The 13,254-nt window shown below is 41.7% G+C and overlaps 1 protein-coding gene across 2 annotated transcripts in view; it reads right to left on the reverse strand.

The window, feature by feature from the left end:
- The window catches only part of Xpo1 (exportin 1), a 59,051-nt gene extending 58,211 nt beyond the window's left edge, over positions 1–840 (reverse strand). For both annotated transcript variants that reach the window (XM_010609777.3, XM_010609776.3), the window contains exon 1: positions 45–840. The gene's annotated coding sequence lies outside the window, so the exon portion shown is untranslated. The remainder of the gene's footprint in view (positions 1–44) is intronic.
- Positions 841–13,254: the final 12,414 nt, after the last annotated feature.

Here is a 13,254-nt window from a genome sequence, read left to right on the forward strand (position 1 = left end):
GCGCCGCCGCCCGACCCTCGGCCCCGGACACACAGCCGACTTACCCAGAAATTGAACCAACTGCTTCTTCCTTCCTTGTCGGGGATTAGGGCGAGGGAAGGTGGGGAGGGGGGAAAGGGGAGTAAATCAAGGTGGGTTTCACAGTTTTCCCACCTTAAAAAAGGAAATTAAAAACGGAGAAGGGCAAAAAAATAAAAAGCTCAATATTTACTATTCCAAGGACACCTCCCCCCAACACACACACCCACCGCCCCCCCAAAAAAAGGAAGGGGAATAATGATCTGAGTAAATGCTCCCGCCCGGCTGGGGAGTGAGGAAAGGGGGAGGGGAACGGGGTCAAGTCTCAAAGATTCAGCCCCAGGGGGACCCTAAGCCACAGGCGGCAGCAGGAGCGGCAAGGGTAGGGGTGTAGAGTCCACACGTCGCGGGGACGCTCTGCTACCAGTTGCAGTCCGACTGGCCCCTACCAAAACAAGGCTCCCTCTCTCACGCGGCTCCGGCGCCGGGCCCCCCCACCCAGGCTCGCCTAAACTTTCCCCCCTTCTCTTGCTCCTCAGCGACTGGTGGTTCCCCCCTCCCCCTCTGGGTGGTTGCACGGACTGCAGCAGCAAAGACTGGAACAGGCACCGCCGCCGGAGCTGTAGCTACTGTTGCTCTTGCTGATGCTGTAGCTCCCGCTGCTCCTGCCGCGGCCGCCGCAGCCGCTTCTCCCCCTCCTCCTAGGGCCTCAAACTCGGAACCGGTTGAAACCGGTTCAGACTGGGAGATTCCATCTCGGTTGAGTTTTCAGCCCATGGCGCCGCGGAGCGTTTGGAACCTGGGCCTCCGCCCCCAGCCCGTCTGCCTATTGGCCGGTTCCAGCCATAGCCGCGCCATCAGCGTATCTCTTATTGGCCCAAACGCCCATCAATCCTACCTCAAGTCTCCACACGAGCTTGCCGCTTCGGCCCCGCCTCTTTCCAGCAGCGATTTGCCCGCAGAGTGGGGGAGGGGAGATGGGGCGGGTCGAAAAAGAGCGGAGAGGGGGAGTGCAGAAGGAGGGGTGGGACAGCTAACGAGAGCGGAGCAGAGAAGAGAGCGAAGAGAAGCTGCAAGGAGGATTGGCTTAAGAGAGCTGTCAATCAAACGCAGCCCACCCCGATTTCCCTTCCCCGGTACCCCTCCCAGCGCTTGGCTCTCAGGCCGGGCCTTTCCGGATCGCTCATTGGCTAGGCGCCTTTGGTGACGAGAGGGTGAGACGCTGCTCGTGAGCGACTGGCGGCGCGAGTTTGAGCGCGGCGTGCGACGGCTGGCTCTTCTCGGCTTCGCGGAGCTGGCTCCCGCCAAGCGGCGGAGGGCTAAGCCCTCCGGGACCGGGGTCCGCCCCTCGAAGGAAGGCTGCGCGCGGAAAGGGAAGGCACGCTTAGTTGTTTGTAAATCGGGATGGTGGGTCGGGTAAAGGAAGGAAAAGAACGCATCGGAGGTGAATTGTAGGCCTCGGACCTCCGATCCGTTTTCACGGCCTGGGTTGGGCCCGGGAGTAGGAGAGGAGGATGTTCGGGAAGAGGACAGCATGAGGGGCGAGCTGTCTTGTCGCCTCGTGATCTTAAGACTCCTCGAAAAGGTATCCAGATAGTTACTCTGAAAGCCTCCTCCACATTTTAACTCTGTCTCCCGGCCTGGAGTTTGCTTCAACAACCAACCCTTCTTAAAAACTATAATCCCTGCTAGTGTTTAAACTCATGTTCTTCTCTTTTGTAAGCTCGAATGGCAACCGTTTCCCACCTGATGGCCCTCATCTGCCGCGGTCTGCTTTGCTTTCCAGTTTAGCTGTCCTTCACGTTCACCACCACCAAGTAGTATTGTCCACGAGAGGCACGCACGTGGCCTTTCACGAGGTTGCGTCTCTTTTGTCCCAAAGTGTCCTCAAATCGGTTTTGCAGATTGTTCTTGCTTTAAAAAGAGCAAACAGCCTACCAAAATTTACTAGGCACGTTGTGCCACCAACAGGCGGATACACGGTTTATGAAATCCACACAATTTTTTAAAGCAATTCTTCACTCACATTGGATAGTGGCTAGCACCAAACCACCACTTAGGGGTAACCTCTGCTTCCAACGAAGAAAAACCCAATACAATGCTTAGATGTACCAAAATGATGTTAGATTATTTTTCAGGCCTAGGATGTTTATTCATCGCTTAATTGAATAGTGTTAAGCATAACGTGTAATGTATGTCAGATACGGTATATACTGGTCATTTGGAATACTTACATGCAGTTACCAGAGTAGGAGCTTATTATTTTTACCCCCTTGGGATTGAACCCAAGGGTGTTCTATGACTGACCTGTATTGGCAAGCCTTTTTACTTTTTATCTTGAGATGGAGTTTCCTCTCCTTAAGTGGCTCAGGTTGGCTTGGAATTTGGAATGAGCCACCGCAAATACTTAGAGACTTTTTTTTTAAGCCTCTTCCCCCATTTTTTAGCTCTTGGACTGGGCCATCCCAAATTTTTTTGGATAACAGAAGAGTAAGAAAAACCAACAGGCCAGGCGTGGTGGCGCACACCTGTAATCCCAGCACTCAGGAGGCTGAGGCAGGAGGGTCACTGTGAGTTCCAGACCAGCCTGGACTACATAGTGAGTTCCACGTCAGTCTCAACTACATAGTGAGACCCTGTCTAAAAAAACAAATAATAAAAACCAACTGGGACTTAAGCCCTTTGCTCAGAATGTTCACCTATTTGAGTATCACTTTCCTTCTTATCCATTTATAATGAGTCTGACATTACCCGTGGTTGGCTCACAAATTGGAGTTAAAGATCAGATGGATATTAAGAAACTAACCCATGAAGCACTGATTGGTTTATAAAATCTAGTCTCATTTTGCTGTTCCCTTTATCTTTTTCTTTTAGCCCATCTTTCAGTCATATCTTACAGAGGTCCTATCTGTCTGATTATTGTGAAACAATTGCAAATTGGCCCATTTATTTTGTCTAGAGTTAGCCATTGTGGAAGAATTCTGTGTAAGCTTAATAATAACTACAAAAAGTGACAGGAGCAGATAATTATGTTTGATGACTATATTTTTAAGATAAAATTCAGAACACAGGGTCTGATGTATTATGTATCTAATACTTTTTCTTTACCTTCATTGGTTGGAATCAAACATTTCAAACCTTAGAACAAGATATGGACAGGGAAATCTAAGTAAATCTGAGGACCTATCTACTGTTGAGCAGAGTGTTGGAGACCTTTTGGGTAATATTTTATTAAATTCTCCCAGCCCTATGAGATAGTTACAATTTTGTAGTACCCACACACAAGCCCACACCGTCCCATAGTTCTAGAGTCAGTATTAGAAATTCTTCTTTCTCCTACTTCATATTGTTTCACAAAACAGTATCAGAAATAAGAGAAACCAAGATAGGTTACATAAAGGTACAAATTTCCAATGATGAATGTCGTTACATTGTATATCTAAAATGTACCAATAAAATTAATTTTAAAGAAAGAAAGAGAATCCTGTAAAGTCCTTTTCTCTACTTCTCACTTTTTTCTATTTTTAAAAATTATTTTTAAGAAAGTAGTAGCTCAGTGGTGCTGCCTCCCACACAAGCACAAGGTCCCAAGTTTGATCCCCACTACCAAAAAAAAAAAAAAGTAATATGTGATCATGGTTCACAATTCAAGAAGCAATACAGAAGTATTTAGAATAAAAAGGGACTCAGCAGTGCCATACCTATCTGGCAAGCGCGAGATCCTGAGTTCAATTCCTACTACCAAGAAAAAAGACAATAAAAAGGGAAAATCCTTTTCATATCCTCCATCCTTTTTCCTGCCCAGAGGCATTCATCAAGGGAACCTTATATAAACTTTAAGGTATTTTCTGTGTATTTACAAATGTTTGGTTTTTGTTTTGTTCGGCAACTTGCTTTTTACTTAACAGGTCAGACTGTATAAATCCTCTTCATCCTTAGTGTTTTAGTCTTCACCTTCTCAGTACCCTATATGATTCAACCATTTCCTCACAGAGGACAATTAGTATGTTTCTTTTTTCCTCTCTGATAAGTAATACTGCAGTCACTATCCCCCTATACATTTAACTTGGGTACAAATGCCATTATTTAGTCCAAAAAGGAATTATTGTGTCAAAGGCCATGTACATATTTTATGTATTTTGCAGTACTGCTGATAGAACCCAGGGCCTCATACATCCTAGCCAAATGCTGTACCACTAAGCTACCCCTCCAGCCCTATATATTTGTTTTAAAAAATACTGCCAAGGGCTGGGGATTTACTTCAGTGGTTCCACTGCTTGCTTTGCAAGCCCAAGGTCCCAAATTCGATCTGCAGTACCAAAACAAATATTGCCAAGGTGTCCCCTAAAAAGGATGTACATACCAACCACAAAGTAAGAACAGCATTTGTTGTACATGGGGAGGGGAGGGTGTGGTGGGCAGAATGGGATAAAATAAAATTTATTTTTTAAAAAAAGGAAAAAACAGCACTTGATTATTGTCTGTCAGAAGCTTGTACAGCCAAATGTGATGACACAAACCTATAATTTAGATTCTTTGGGAGGCTGAGGCAGGAGGATCACAAATTTGAAGCCAGCCTGGGCAACTTAGTGAGAATTTGTCGCAAAATAGAATAATAAAAGGCTGTGATGTAGTTCAGTACTCCCCAGGTTTAATCCCCACCCTTGCAGGGTGGAGTTGGGGGAAGCTATAGATACTTGCTGTTTCTGTCAATAGATGATATAATCATAACACGTACTTGTAAGAAAGTTTATCAGTTGACTCTGATAATTCAAATAAATATTCAGCATTTTATTTTATTTATTTTGTTTTTTGAGATCTTGGGCTTGGGTGGAAGGATTATACTTCAGTAGTAGAGTTATTGCCAATCCTGTGCAAAAAGCTCTGGGTTCAATCCCCAGCCCAGCACTGGTAAAAACAAAAAATGAAGACCTAAAGGAGGTGAGAGAATGTTCCCACAAGGATCTGAGAAGAGCTTTCCATGAAGATGGAAAAACAAAAGCCTTGAGTCGGGCAGATTTGATGTACTATTATTTACAATGAAGAAGTAGGACCAGCTCATCCTTGATCCTGGGTGTTAAGTTTCAGGAATTTTACAAGTGGGTCATCAAACAGTAATTTTTTGTTTTTGTAACTGGGGCTCAAACTCAGGACCTTTTGTTTGCCAGGCTGGCACTGTACCACTGAGCTACATCCTCGGCACCAGTCGTTGTTTTAAAAATTAACCTATTTGAATTCACTATCAAATCATTTAAAACAAAAGTAATAAATATTCAAAATTCATAACGTCTTAATTATGTTAGTATCCTTTATTATTATCCATGCCCTTGAGGTTTTTTATATCAATGGTCTCTACAATGGTATCTACAATGATAGAAATAGTATATAATGGTGGGCCACTGTAAATCTCTGCAATTTGTAATATTGGTTGCTTGAAATTGCCCATGGTGGGAGTACACACACCATGGAAGTCAACCAGAAGTCAGGACTTTTATTCTGTAGTGCTCATTGAAAACATCATCATACCATTGTGTTTAAGATCATCAAATAACTGCCTTGCAAGCACAAGGACCCAAATTCGATTCCCGGTACCAAAAAAAAGATCATCAAATAGTTCAGTTGTGGTCAGAGTTGAGTGAACTGGAGGCAGTGTGGTTAAAGGAGTAAACAGAATATGTTGGGGCACATGTAAGGCTTTATGTCTTTACAAATGCTTTGGCTTTATTTTTTTCCAGTGCTAGGGCTTGAACCCAAGGCCTTGAGCATGCTTGGCAAGTTCTGTGCTGAGTTCTAACTCCAGCCCAGTGTTTTGACTTTTTATGTTAAAAGGAAAGGAAGGAGGAAGGGAAAAAAAATTTTTAAATTTAAATAATTTTTCATAGCCTATCAAAATTATACTTCAAAGCCTTATTCTTGCACAATAAATAAATAAAATAGATTCTAACAAAATTAAAAACTGTTCTACTAGGTATTCTTCTTTTCTTTTTTTTTTGACAGTCTCACTAAGTAGTTTAAACTGGCCTCAAAATCATGGTGATCCTCTTGCCTCAGCCACTGGAGTGCTGAGGTTACAGGTATGCACCACCATGCTTGGCAGCTGTTCTGACTTTAGAAGAAGTGATGAGCCTGGCAAAGTTAGTGAACTTATTTCAGTGGTTCTCAACAGATAGCATTTTCACCGGGCGTGGTGCTGCACGCCTGTAATCCCAGCACTCAGGAGGCTGAGGCAGGAGGATCGCTGTGAGTTGAGACCAGCCTGGGCTACATAGTGAGTTCCAGGTCAATCTCAAGTACATAGTGAGACCCTGTCTCAAAACAAAACAAAAAACAGATAGCATTTTCCCCCATTAAAGAGATTTAGTAACCAAGCAGTCTGACAAAACAACATTGTCAGCTAATGCCAGAATCAAAGTCAACTGCACAAGATGAAGGTAATAAAAAAAAAAGTATAACAATGACTAATACTGAGACATTTTTGATTGTCACAACTGGTTGAGTAGAGGGTGCTACTGACATCTAAAAGGGAGAGGCCAGAGAAACTCCAGAACGTCTGTCAGTGCATAGGACAAGCCCTTACAACAAAGAATTATTAGCTCAACACATCAATGGTGTAGGGATTGAGAAATAAAATGTTTCAATTTATCCTGACCAAATAGAGGAGGAAAATGAGAAAGAAAGCTAGAACTCAACAAGATTAGTGCTTTTCAACCTTAACTATAAGTAGGAATCACCCTGGAAGCCTATGGAAATGTACATTCTGATTCAGCAGGTCTGGGCAGGATCTGAAATTCTACATCCCTAACAAGCTTCCAGGCCCTGTTCTTACAGACAATCTAAAGATCACACTTTGAATAAGTCACTGCCAGTGGTGGCAAACCTGTAGTACTCATGCCACAGCTGGCTATTTGTTATCATCAAGAGCTCTAAAAGGTTCTCTGTCCCTGCAACTAAAGTGCTTCTCTGGTGTGTGTTAGGTGAGATGAGGACAGAGATTCCTTAAGAATTTGAGAAGACCCAAAAATTGAATTTTGGGGGTGTGTTATGTGCAAGTTTCTTCTGGGCTTATAAAAAATTTATTTGGACACACTCTGTAATTTGTAATTCTTTTCTCCTGGGAAGAGTTTACAAATATATTTCTAGAGCATAAAAAAATTCCTCTCTGAAGAGATCAAATTAGCTTTGTAAATACATTAATAGAAAATTCTAAGTATTTCACTCTGCCTTTAGGTGATATTATATTTAAACACTCTTAAGTGTATTTCTGCATGGTTACGGAGACTGTCAGATCAAACAGCAGACAGACCATAAACCCAGGCAGATTAGAGGGTGGAGATAATAATAAAAACAAATACAATAGTAGCTAACATTTGTTGAGTGCTTACAATATGCCAGGAACTTTTTCTGAGCACTTTGTGATACTAAACCATTGAGTTATTCACTTTCAAATACTCCCAACTCCTCCAGAATAGCTGTCTACCATGTCTCTCTCTCTCTCTCCCTCCCTCCCTCCCTCTACCAACCTCCCTCTTCCTCTCCTTCTCTCTTCCCTCTTTCCCCATCTTCAAATAAATTTTCTTTTTTTTCTAGTATGGGGTATCTAACACAGAACTTTGCATTTGCCAGGCAGGTATGGCACCTTTTTCGTTTTTTTTTTTTTTTTTTTTTTTTTTTTGTTACTGGAGATCGAACTCGGAACCTTGGATTTGCAAGGCAGACAGTGGAACCACTGAGCTAAATCCCCAACCCCTGAATTGTCTTCTTTTATTAAAAAAATAAATCATTGAATTTCATAGCAATCCAATTAGTTTAAAATGGGGAAATTGGCTGGGCGTGGTAGCCCATGCTTGTAATCCCACCACTGCGGAGGCTGAGGTGAGAAGAGTGTCATCGAGGCCAGCCTTGACTACAGACCTTGTCTCAAAAAAAAAACTAAGGGGGAAAAAAGAGAGAGGGGAAATAGATATAGAAAATATTTGAAATACAAAGATAGCCTCATAAAAATAGATTGATAGATAAAATGAATGAAGTGTGAGGAAGTTTCCTAGAAAGAATAAAACTTAGTTCATATTCTTTTCCATTTGAATATAAATTCTAGAATATTGGAAGAAAGAAATACCATCTCTTGAAGGACTACAACATGTAGCTATGCCAAGGTTTTTCTTTAAAATGAGGTTTGTTCGTTTGTTTGACACAGATTCTCAGTATGTAGTCTAGGCCAGCCGTGATCTCACTACATAGCCCAGGTGGCCTTGAACTCCTGGCAATCCTCTTGCCTCAGCCTCCCAAGTGCTTGATAGGACTACATAGTGAGACCCTGTCTCACAAAAAGGAGGAGGAGGGTCTACCATGATTTGTCAGTACAACTCTTTTTTTTTGAGGGGGGGGTGTTTTTTGAGACAGGGTTTCACTATGTAGTTGATACTGACCTGGAACTCACTACTTAGCCCAGGCTAGTCTCGAACTCACAGCGATCCTCCCGCCTCAGCCTCCTGAATGCTGGGATTACAGGTGTGCACCACCACGCCTGGTTTTAAGAATATTTATGGGTTGAACTTTGTCATGGACCCCCCCAGGTGAATTTTTTTTTGTTTTTGTTTTTGAGACAGGGCCTCACTATGTAGTTGCGACTGAACTGGAACTCACTATGTAGCCCAAGCTGATCTCAAACTCACAGTGATCCTCCTGCCTCAGCCTCCTGAGTGCTGGATTACACCTGGCAACCAACTCTTTATTAGTAATGTAACTAGACTTTGGGCTAATGATGTAGTTGAGTGATAAAATGCTTGCTTTGCATGTGTGAAATACCTGGATTTGACTCTGCACCATCAAAACAATACCACTACCACCAACAAACAAAATTTCAATGTAGCTATCCAAAGATTTTCAAATTAATAATTATTCAAGCCACTTTTTTGTGGGTGTGGGGACTGGGACTTGAACATACAGCCTTCACTCTGAGCTACATCCCTAGCACCTTCTGACTTTTTAAAAATTTTTATATAAGGTGTAAGTTGCTGTACTTGCGATCATGCTGCCTCAGCCTCCCAGAGGTAGGTATGTGCTGCCACACCTAGCTTCAAACCACTATTTTTTCTTTTTTTTTTTTCTTTTGAGATAGGGTCTCACTATGTAGTTCGGGCTGTGCTTAAACTCACTGTATAGCCCAGGCTGGCCTCAAACACCGTGATCCTCCTGCCTCAGTCTCAGCCTCCCAAGTGCTGGGATTACAGGCTTGCATCACCACACCTAGTTTAAACCACTTTTAACATTAAAAATGTAGTTAAAAATACATAACTATATGGACCCTTGCAGTCATTGTGTCAGTAATTCTAACCCTCTATAGATGTCACCATATGCCATTTATCTATGAAATGTGTGTGTATGAAATGATAATATTCTTCTCTACAAGCTCCCTTTAATTTCGGGTGTGTGAATTTTTTTATTTGTATAGACATGTTCATTCTTCCAACTCCTCTTCCTTCTTGGTTTGGGATAATTGGAAAGGCAGAAGAGAGACTCTTAAAATTGAACATGCCAATAAAAATTCTTACTCAAAACTTTGCAAAGGAGAAAACATTTTAGAGGCCATCAAAGGGGCTTCTTTACAAACTCTGCATCTTAGATTTTTACAAATGGGATAAAATAATCTGTGGAAAATCAAGTAGTAATAGTTTATAAGAAAATACCCTGAATTTACGATTTATAACTATTTGCCAGAAACTTTATATAGACAATCAGAAGTAAAAAAAAAATAAGTCCAAAACACATTCAAAATTTTAAATGTTTCAATTGCTAAAGTAAAAAGATTTTAAACATCCTTACCTTGAAATTTTGCCTATATTATAACATCATAAATATAGAGAATATATAACTTCATAAATTCAAACTAAAATGATATTTTCCTGATTTATTGCAATAAAGTTTCCATGAAAGTTTTCTTTGCATGCCAATATCTAGCCTATTAGACACTGTTTAAAAAGTTTAAATTTTAATTTAATTTAATTTAATTATTTCGGTACTGAGGATTGAACTCAGGACCTTGCCCTTGCAAGGCAGGCACAGTGGCACTGAGCTAAAACCCCAGCTATTTTAATTATTTTTTAACCTATTCTGACAGTAAAAGCTGAAGCATTTGAAAATATTTAAATCTTATGTAGGTTAAATTAAACCAAAGGACACAGTGAAAGTAGTTTATCTAATAATTTAACCACAGATTTGTGTATAATTTCTGTCGTCATCAGGAACACACCACACAGCCTGTTCTTTCCAGATTGTCTGCACCATGACAAGCAATACTTCTTTTGGTACTGGGTAACAACAGAATTCTCCGACGAGGGTTTCACAGTGAATCTGGGAAGAGAAGGAGTGTACAAGGCGACTAAAGCAGGTGAGGGTGCGTGAAGCTGGGGCTGAGGCAGAGAGGAAACCCTGAAACAACAGGGCCACCTCGGCAGAGGGATATGCAGTCCCAGGCCAGGAGGCAGGAACACCAGGGCACCATGTGTTGTCCAGGAGGCAGAGACTGAAAAGCCTGCAGGCGTGCAGACTGAGGAGCCGGAAAACAATCCAGGAGACAGTGAAGATCACAGACTTCATTTCCCATTCGTATTCTGCCAGGCAGAAGCATTATCTTTGTGATAGATCAATAGGTTCAACTCAAGGAAGTTATGGCAAAGCAAAAGGGTGTAGTTCCAGCTTACTCCTAAATCACCAGGATGCAAAGATTTCACATACAAAGGTTTCAGTTTTCAGGCTAGAAGGAGAGTGGGTCAGAGAGGCCACTATACGGATCAGTTCAGGGATTGAGAGAACTCCCAAGGTGCTCTACCTTTTCTAGCGTTTGTAAAAGTCACATAGTGGACTGGATTTTCTAGTGAACTTCTGCTTCCATTGCCATAACTAGAAAAACCTAGAGGCAAGTGAATGAAATATTTCCTTTAACCATGTCAGAAGAATTTGTCAGGTATCAGCTCTGATGCTGTGGGTGGGGTGGGGGGAGAGGTTTTCATATAAGAGACACCATGAGATATTTAAACTTTTATGTCAGACTTATTTTACTTAACATTATGCTCTTAAATTGCATCCATTTGTCTATGAATGCCTCAAATTTATCTTTCTTTATGGCAGAGTAATACTCTACTTTATATAAATACCACATTTTCTTTATCCATTCATCTGTTTATAGACATATACTCTGTTTCCAAAATCTATCTGTTATAAATTGTGCTTCTATAAACATGGCTAAGAATGTATGCCTGTAAAATGATGACTTTAACTCTTTTGGGAAGGTAACTAGAGGGGCCAGGGATGTAGCTCAGTGGTGCTGTGCCTTCTCTTTTTTTTTTTTTTTTTTTTTTTTTTTGCCTTCTGGCCAGTGCAAGATCCTGAGTTTGATCCCCGGTACAGATGGGGAGGAGGAAGATACCTAGAAACAGGATAGCTGGGTCAAATGGAATTTCTATTTTTAGTATTTTTGAGGAATCTTCATATTGATTTCCATAGTGGTTGTACTAATTGATATTCCCACCAACAATGTAAAAGAATTCCTTTTTTTCCCCCATATTCTCACCAACATTTGTAATTATTTGATTGTTTGATGATAGCCATTATTTCTGGGGTAAGATGGTATTTCAGTGTAGTTCTGATCTGCATTTCTCTAACAGTCAGCAATGTTGAACATTTTTCCATGTGTTCTGGGAAGTGTGTTTTCACTTCAGTTGCCCTTTTTTGTTGTTTGCTTTCTATTTTTTGGTACTCTGGATTGAACTCAGGACCTTGCGCTTGTGAAACAGGCGGAGGCAATACTGAGCTAAATCCCCGGCCCTGCCCTGCCCATTTTTTTGATTGGGTCTTCTATTTGAGGGTGTCTAATTTTTTTTAGTTCTTTATGTATTCTAGATCTTAATACTCTGAGGAATAGCTGCAAAATTGTCTTTCTATTGTTTCAAAAATATTTTAAGATATATGCTAATTTATTTCATTTATACTAGTTTCTCTCCCCCACCCCTTGGGTCCCAGGGACCAAACTCAGGACCTTCTGCTTGCCGGACAGCTGTGGTGGCTTTGAGCTATATCCCAAGCTCAATAATAGTTTCTCTATGTTCACTGAAGAGAAAGTTTTATCCTTTCATTTGTTCTTCTTCTTTGTCAGAGAGGCTTTTTGTCTATGACTTATACTCTAACATATTGGCCATTCTTTTTTTTTTGAGACAGGGTCTCACTATGTAGTTCAGACTCCCCTGGAACTCACCGTGTAGCCCAGGCTGCTCTCTAACTTGCAGCGATCCTCCTGCCTCAGCTTCCCGAGTGCTGGGATTACAGGTGTGCGCCACCATGCCCAGCCCGGCCATTCTTTTAAGAGCATAACACAGAAATGTTAACTATTGTTATTTTCTAATTATTGTGTTATGAAATTTTGCTTTTCTTTTTCATAGAAGTAAAAAGTGCTTCTTATATTTTTATTAATATCTAATTATATTATATTAAAATTTAAAAACACTAAGATACAAATCTAGTCCCTGTAGTAAATAAGCTTGATAGAACGGCCTGGGGCAGGTAGGTGCTCAAACAGGTCTTCAGCATCTTTCCATGAAAAGAGTTCACTTATTCCTAATACCTCAGAACAATGTAGACTGCAGGCTGTTTGGGCTCTAAGCCTACTGTTATTTCTGTTAAGGAGCCCAGTAGGGGATACCTGGTCTCTGGCTGATTCTCAAAAGTAGGAGATGTGAGTGTCTTTCCGTAGGCTGGGACCAAGAAGAGAAGAACAGGGCGTCCTCTCACCCACAAGTGCAGTTCTCTCCAGAGAGGCCCTGCAGGACCCTAGGCAGCCCAAGGCCAGTTAGGGTCAGTCCTGGAAGAGTCATCTGATCTGCCTAGTGAGGATGGAGCAGGTACTTCCCCCTCCCAGTTTTTCTTCAAAATGAATGATGGAAGAATGCTTTCAGACATTGAAGCTCAGAGTGAAAGTCTTGTAGATGTATCTCTTGTGAAGGGAAAGGAAGGGAAGGGTTAGGGGAAGGGTGGTTTAAGGAGGAAAAGAGGACGAATAAAGGGACCTAAGGAGACTGGGGTTGTAGCTCAGTGGAGGAGCCCCTACCTAGCATGTATCGGGCTCTGGGTTTGAATCCCAGTACTGGAAAGAAGGTGGGGAGAGAGGGAGAGAAACACCAGTGAGAGAGCGTGAAGAAAATGGGGTTTTGAATATAATAAATTCTGCCTATCCTAGAATCTAGA

Source organism: Fukomys damarensis, unplaced genomic scaffold (assembly GCF_012274545.1).
Source record: "Fukomys damarensis isolate Sample0158 unplaced genomic scaffold, DMR_v1.0_HiC HiC_scaffold_2, whole genome shotgun sequence".
NCBI classification, from domain to species: Eukaryota; Metazoa; Chordata; class Mammalia; order Rodentia; family Bathyergidae; genus Fukomys; species Fukomys damarensis.